Raw genomic sequence first — 8,620 nt, 5'->3', positions numbered from 1 at the left:
TTTTAAATATAAATTTATAAATATAAAATTATATATATATATTTTAAAAGTAAATTATATTTTTGATAAGTAAAATTAATGTAATTATTAATATCTTTCAACTTAAGTCTGCCATTTTATTGTTTTCTTTCTGTTTCTTCTCTTTGTTTTTGAATCTTCTTTCCCATTTTTCTGTGGGTTTTACAATTCTACATTTATCTAGACATAGTGCCATTGAGTATCACATTTTAAAGGCTTTTAATTGTTGTTCTAGGAATTACAATTTGTGTCCTTCTGCCAGCATCATCATTTTATCATTGTAAGTGGAATGTAAATATCTTAACACCCTTTCGTTCCTACCACTGACCTAGTCTGCGAGAATCACCACCTCATTACATTACTTCAGGTAGAGAAAGAGGAAAGGACTGTCCTCACGGGAAACTCAGAAAGGACTGTCACTTCCTTACCAAAGGGTTGGGATGAAAGTCAGAGCTCTGCCAATGGACTGACTGCTGCTGTAGCCCATATTGGGGTGGAGGAGGTTCATGGTTTTTTTCATGGTGTTGACTGGAATAGACATGGGTAAAAGTCTTCTGCCATGTTAGGCTGCCAATTTCCCAGTCTTTGGTTAGAGAGAGAAGATTTGGGGGTTGGGACTCTTTTTTTTTTGTCTGTATCCATTGGCATTCATAAAACGTGGGTCTACACAGATCAGGATGTATATATGAGGCAATAAGGCAGACAAACAAAAACCAAGGGAACTCACCTTCAGGTTGTCCCTTAAGCCTCAAGGTCACTAGCCAGTCTGTTTCATTTTCTTATTCTTTTCATAGTTCTCTGTTGGCTAATTTTTGTATTTCACCCTAAATTTTTGTTGAGATTGGCTGGAGGAATAAAATGGGATGCACTCTATTTTGTCTGAAACATTTGTTTATCATTCACACTATAATCTTGATCTTTAAATGTCCTATATTTGCAAGAAAATCAGCATGGAATTAAAATTGATAGACAGCTGATATTAGGTCAAATGAAGGTAAGATATGGACTATTCAAGCATAGCATTTTCAAAAGAAATTCCTAGATAAGAAATTTTTTTAATAAAAGTAAAAATAAAACTGCTTTTTTTAATGTTTATTTTATTTTTTGAGAAAGAGAGCACAAGTGGGGGAGGGTCAGAGAAAGGGGGGAACAGAGGATCTGAAGCAAGCTCTTCACTGAGAGCAGCAAGCTCAATGTAGGGGTGTAACTCAGGAACCGTGAGGTCATGACCTGAGCTGAAGATGGACACTCAACTGACTGAGCTACGTAGGTGCCCCTTAAAACTGCTTTTTAAATAGCTATAATGACTCTCCAAGAGTGTGATTTGTGATAATGATGGAGCTTATCCATATCAGAGTATCAGTAGTTGGAGGTAAGTTGGGAGTATGGGATAATAGGAAAATAAAAGAAACAAACAGCAACAATGACAATAAAAAAAAATAATAACTCAAGAGATTTTGCTGCACTTCTCCAGGAAGTATCCTCTCTCTTTTGAGAATCATTTATGAGACCGAAAATCAAATAAAAACTAAAATGGTTAATGTCTTCATCAAAATGTTTGATGACAGTATAGCCAGATGGTTGGTGAATTGCTAATTCAACTAAACTATATGGATACTAAAAAATACAACAAGTTTATTGAACTAAAATATAACCTTACAGGATGTAGAAAGGTTATATAAAATGAACTGTTGAGGTACCTATGTGATTATTGTAAGAGTTTTCCATTAAGGACTTGTTAAAAAGAAATTAAAAGAAAGAAAATAATAATTGTATTCATTGTTTTAAAAAAGATATATATGCCCTTAAAATTAACCAAAAGCTTCCTACCTGTTAGTATTTTTCCTGTTCATGTAAGGAACTGAGATATAAAAAACATTAGGATCAGCACAAATTAAATCAGCTAATAAATAGTAGCCTATGTATGTAGTTTGGCCTCAAAATTCAATATATTAATTACTTACTGCACTGCCTCTCTGTGGTTAAATGTATGTGCCTGTAGTTGTACTGATGGGGGTGAAAAAGCAGTTTTAAGATTGTGAAGCAAAATCGTTTGTTTTAGCCAAAGACCAACATCGATATAGGTTTTATTATAAATACATATTTTTTTAATGTGTATTCCTTTTGAGAGACAGGACACACTCACATGAGTAGGGAAAGGGCAGAGAGAGACAGAAAGAGGAAGAGAGAATCCCAAGCAGGCTCCTCACTATCAGCACAGAGCCTAATGCAGGACTTGATCTCATGACCTTGAGATCATGACGTGAGCTGAAATCAAGAATCAGATGCTCAACCAACTGAACCACCTAGGCAACCCTTATTATAAATGCATACTTTATTTATTAGGAGTATTATATCACATGTAAATATTATAAGGTTATAAGATATTTCCAGTCAATCAAACATCCACCATAGGCCATAGATAATCTACAATATTACACAACTGATAAGAAAAGATATCCATTAAGATACTTGAATTATATGAAAACATCAAGTACAAAAACCAAAATGATCAAAAAAATGGAAGAGCATCTAGTAAATTGTAGACTCACCACCTCAGATAGAAATAAATCAGTAATTGCAAGGTGGAGAAAAACCTAAAATTACTCTAGATGTTTTTATGTGAACTAGATTACACTGTGATGTTATAGATCTATCCATGGATCTGTACAAAGCTTGAAAAGGTCTTTAGGATCATTAGAATATATAGTTACAAAAGAGTTCTAAGATATTGTTGGGGAGCTGTTTGCTTCTTTGTGTTTATGACTATTTACAACATAATATTGGAATCGGAGCTCAAAAGAGAACTTTTCCCCTTAAGACATATGAAAAATTCCAAATTTTGTTTGGATTTGTTATACTGTTTACTTTAATATACATTAGTGGATTACGTATATAAAAAGTGATGGGCTGCCTGGTGGCTCAGTTGGTTAAGCATCGGATTCTTGATTTTGTCTCAGGTCATGATCTCATGGTTCCTTGGATAGAGCCCCACATCAGGCTCTGTGCTGACAGTGCAAAGCCAGCTTGTAATTCTCTCTCCCTCTCTCTGTCCCTCCCCTGCACATTCTCTCTGTCTCTCTGTCTCTGTCTAAAAATAAATAAAATAAGCATTACAGAATAACAAATAAAAATTGATACAGCCTTGAAATTTGAGCAAATCAGAATAGAATTTAGAATGATTAATGCTAGAAATATTGACAAGAAATTTTAAAGGAAATCATTTGTATTTGGCAATTTAACACTAAGCATTTCTGGGAAATAACTCTTGTTACTTTAGTAACAAGTGAACTTTAGTTCACTTTACCAGAAGTTTCATTTAGTATAGTCTTTGTTACCTATACCTTATTTTAACCACTTATAAATATAATTAAGAGGTTGTTGATATTGTAATTTACCTAAAACATGCAATATTCCCAGGCAAAACATAATGATTGTTACTGAGAACTCTTCTCATCAATCTTCCCTTCATCTACTGAGTTACTTTTAATTGGTATTATCATCTCATTTTAAAAAAGGATCTGATAGTGTGTATAATAGTAAGTTTTTAAAACTACAGAATTAACAGCAACTCCTTTGAGATGATCAAGGCTTGAGAAAGGATAAGTGAGCTTGTGAGTTTCCCTCTCTTCGGTGGTTTGGACAATCCTATTAGAAGTACCAATTGGGTAGACTGGTCTGGTTGATATCCCGGATGGAAATTATTGGAAAAGATTCAGGATCCCTGCAACTAAGTGCCTAAATATAGCAAAAAGCAAAGCTAGAGAAGCTGAACTTATGACATTTTCCTCACAAAGAATCATATAAATGTCTGTATGTTATTTTGTACATGGGTAAATCAGCTTGGTTCAAAAATTTTAAGTCATGATATGTTTTGTGTGATTTTGATAAAAAACAGATATAAGGGAAGCACAGCTTCCCATGTTAGGTTTTGGTTAATTTTTTATATGGCAAAAATCAGATAAATCCATAAAGTGAAAACACACATACGTTTGTATCCACTCTGAAAAGAAACATTACCAATTTTAAAACTGAGTAGCATGTCTTTGCTTCTTCTTGGTGAATATATATTTCTTCAAATAACTATAAAGAAAGAGCTAAGAAAAATATTTATACAGTTGATAAAATTTTGGAAACTACTTCTCCAAGATAATGACTAGATTTTTGTAGCTAAATTTCAAACAGTGACCTTGTTGAAGAAAATTGTCTTTTATTACCATTATCATAATTGCACAGCAGTAATATTTTGTAAATTTTCATTACTGTGATAAAAAAGCCTCTTTATAATTATGGATGACTTACTTTTTATTATTTGAATACTATTAAGCCTTAACACTATTTCAAATTCTTTATGTACTGATACAGAATATTCCAAAATATTGCTACAGCTTCTTCATAGTTTTATTAGCTATTAAAATGTTTGAGAGTTAATTACATATGAGCTGTAAAAAAGTGAAAATTCTTACATTAAGGGGAGGGTATATTTCATATTATTAAGAGGCATCTCAAATCTTTTTTCTGGAAAGAGTTGGTTTCATGCACTTAAAGCAGTGTACTTTTTCTTTGCTTGTATAAGTGCATCCTTCTACAAAAGTGGTGGTAGCGCTTTATACATTAACCAGTTTTCACCAGAAATCTGTTGAAGTATGGGATAAAATATCGCCTACTAAGAAATTGATCTGTTAGAGAATATTCTATATTGTTGTTCCAAAAATATTTAACTGAATGTAGCCCTTTTTCACAAACTATATACATGTTTATAATGACATACTTGTACTCAATACATACATGGTGCTATGAACAGAATTTCTGACCAACATTTTTAGGGGATAAAACCATACTGTATCATGTGTATGTTACTATACCTTAACAGTTTATACTTTGGAAAAAGAAAATTTTTAAAAATGTTTATCTTTTTCTTCTTTGGTATTTTTTCTTCTTTTCAATTTGCCATTTTTTTCTCTCTCTCTTATAATCACATCCGTTCTGTTATTGTACCATAACAGAAAAACCGTAGGTACCATAGGCTGATTTAATTTAATTTTAAACTTTAAAAAGTCAATTGACATCCTACTGGCCAAAATTTATATGATTAAAACAATGATAAGATTATCTACTCTTGTACACATAGTAGAGGTGGGCTGAGAGTTACCACTTTACCAGATAAAGTCAAGATATTTGTACATTCATTCAGGAATTTAACGAAGGCCCTAATTGAAGAGTATATAAGAGCAGACTTTTCATTAGAAAGAATGTTTAGGAGTATTTTCTTTATTAAGATATAATTGATATATAACATTGTATCTGTTTTAGGTGTATAACATAATCACTATATATGTATATATGGTCATAAGTGTGTGTATATATGGTTATTACAATATGTTTAACGGTCATTACTACATATATATTTTTTTCTTGTGATGAGAAATTTTAAGATGTTTTCTTTGCAACTTTCAAATATATAATACAGCATTGTTCACTATAGTCACCAAGCTGTACATCCCTGGGATGTATTATCTTATAACTGGGAATTTGTATCATTTGCCACCTTCACCCATTTTGCCCATTCCCCCAACCCCTGCGTCTGACAACCACCAGTTTTTTCTCTGTATCTATGATATTGTTTGGGTTTTTTTAGATTCCATATATGGGAGATCATACAGTATTTGTCTTCTCTGACTTATTTCACTTACCATAATGTTTTCAGGCTCATCCATGTTGTTGCAAATGTCAGGATTTTCTTCTTTTTTATGGATGCATAATATTTGACTTATGCATTTTTTTTTCTCCAGTGTGGAGATTATGTCGCTTGACAATTTAACACTCAGATTTTCTGGGAAATGATTCTGGTTACTATAAACTTTAGTTCACTTTAGCAGAAGCTTGGTCTAGTAACTAGCATTTTCTTTATGCCTTTATACATCTATGGACACATAGGTCATTTCAATGTCTTGGATTTCATAAACAATGCTATTTGTTTAGACCTATTAAAACTAAATATAGCCACCCTGTATACTACCCTGGCAGACATGTTCATTTCCAGAGTCAGATTGTAGGACCTTTTTCTCTTGCCAAAGGATGGGATAATTTTGAGGACAAAGGGAAACATGAATTCAAAGCAAATTTCCCTTTCCCTAAATAGAATACCTAGCCATTCCATCATGCTAGCTAGAATTTGGGGAGAGCTAGAAAAAGTGCTTCCTGGAAATCAATGGGTTATCATCCCATTTAAATGCCTATAGGAGGAACTATGAATGACAACTACTATTAACATAATGAGACTATATTTGAGGATTAACTTGTACCTTCTCTTAAGACAGGTAGTGAAGTCGATACCTTTTTGATAGTATTTATTTGTGGGTTTTGATTTGATTTTGGCCTTTTTTGGTCTCTTTAAACATCCCATGTTGGCAGATTGAGGTGGAATAGATTTAGTGTCAGGACTTTTAACAACAAAGTATGGTTTCTGAAGGATGGGTGCTCTCAAAAAAGGATGTGCATGGGCACACACACACATGTTCACTCACTCTGTAGTAAAGATAGTAAAAGAAGGATGGCTGAGGCAAAATCATCTCAATTTGAATTACTGACTGACCACGATAAATATTGAAAATGAAATTTCATACTTGATGCTCAACTGAGTATCACACTGAATCAGAGAAGATGAGAGTTGGTCTGACCTTTATAAATTTTTTTTAATTTATATTTCACAGGTATTTTTTTTCCTTTTTAGTAACTTATTATATCTGCAGGTCCTGCATGAGAGTTAAAATGAAGTCTTCCATTCTTCTCCACCTGTACTTTCTGCTCTCTGCTGCTGCCTCTTTCTAAGAGGAGCCTCACAGGCATGTGATCAGTTTCTATATACGTATTACCTCCTTTACCAACAGATCCAGCTATGCCCTTCCTCTGACTGGAGAAGGGGGTAGAAAACATGTAGATGTCTGCCCTTGGGAGAATAGACCCAGGTAAAAAGCCCATGTATACTCTGGACTAGAACTGGGTGACTGGCCATCTCATTAGGAAATTTCAAGATTTCATGCATCTGGAACATGATATATAAAGGGGGGCAGCTATGGTTGGGAGAATGACCTTGACCCCAAAGATTTATCATCTCCTGAAGAAGGCTGTTGCCAGAGACAGGTGAGAATATGGTACTCTTTTAGAGAAAACCCAGTTATTGGGTTTAAGGGAAATACTACTCATGCAGCCAGAAAATAAATAAAAACTAACACAGGTGCGCACATGTGCAAATGTATGAGTATGTGTATGTATGTATATGTGTATCAAGTAGTGATAACCCCTTTAAAGGGAAAATTAGTAGTTGAAAAGGCATAGGTAATTCATAATTTTTCACATAAAACCTCCGTAAAAACAGATTTTAAGACAGGAATTCTCTGCAAATGATTTATTAATTAAATGCACTGAGGAGAAAATGGTAAAGAAGTAGAACAAGAATGATAACCCAGCAAGACTATGATTTTAGGTGAAATCCTGCATTTTGCCTCGCTGTATAGGAAACTCTGGGGCATAAATCCCATCATAGGTTTTGTCATGCCTTGAAGCAAGGGAGCTGGGATGCCATGTCCCTTCACCAGTTAGTCATGGCCCAGGCACTTCCAGCTCTTCATGTAAAGCTGCTGTAGTAGCCCCAGAATTATCTCTTGTAAACTCCACAAAATCTGGAGGATAAGCCTGGGAAGGGATGCTAGAGATCTGGAAGGAGGAGTGTGAGATAAATCCTCTACAGAAGTGAAATCAGGATGCAGTTGATATATAAGGCCATGGTAAAGAGATCAGAGCTCAGGGGCAGATGAGATTTCATTGATGATGATCATCATCATCACTATTAGTATCATCATCAGACTTAGTGGGAACAAATTGAGGGGAATTTTGAAGATAAGGATGAAAGATTAGATATGAAATTTTTAGAAGTAAAGCTTAAGATGCGGCTGTGATGGCTGTGGCAATAGATATCATTACAAGTAATTACTAGGAAGAAAAGAGAATGTGGCTATTTGTCATGTCATCCAGGTTTGTGACTAGAGGAGTACCGAGGAGGCTCACACTGAGACGCAGGCAGCATTGTCTTCAGTGTATGAGAGGTAGTGATGAGACTTTCAGTACCTTGTAGTAGAACTAATGGTGGGCATTTGCCAAAGCAGATAGAAAATGCCTCAAAGGATCAATATTTAGCATATTGTATTTATATTTTCAGAGAGAAAGTATAGGAAGGAAAGATTTGGGATGTTGGCCAAACTGTCCTATGTGCCTTCCTTCCTGAGTTCAATATTTCTTTATCTCTGTGTACCATCTTCCAATAATCTCATCTTTCATGTAGCCCTTCATCCATTCTTTTTATCCATTCCTGAAAAAAATTATTACATTGGAAATAAACCTTTCTTCCTGAACTGATTTGTTGACATTTCACTAATTATTTGCAAAATAATTCTAAAACAAAACATTGTCTACAGTTACCTTGAAAGGTTATGCCAACTTATCAACAAAGAAAAAAGATAAAATTTCTTTATCTTATGAAGACACATTTCATTTTTAAGAACTGTTTACCATTATTACAAGGCAATTTATTTATTTTGAAAAG

This window comes from Prionailurus viverrinus, chromosome B1 (assembly GCF_022837055.1).
Source record: "Prionailurus viverrinus isolate Anna chromosome B1, UM_Priviv_1.0, whole genome shotgun sequence".
Lineage (NCBI taxonomy): Eukaryota > Metazoa > Chordata > Mammalia > Carnivora > Felidae > Prionailurus > Prionailurus viverrinus.
The sequence above is the reverse complement of the archived record's forward strand: the minus strand, read 5'-3'. Positions refer to the sequence as shown.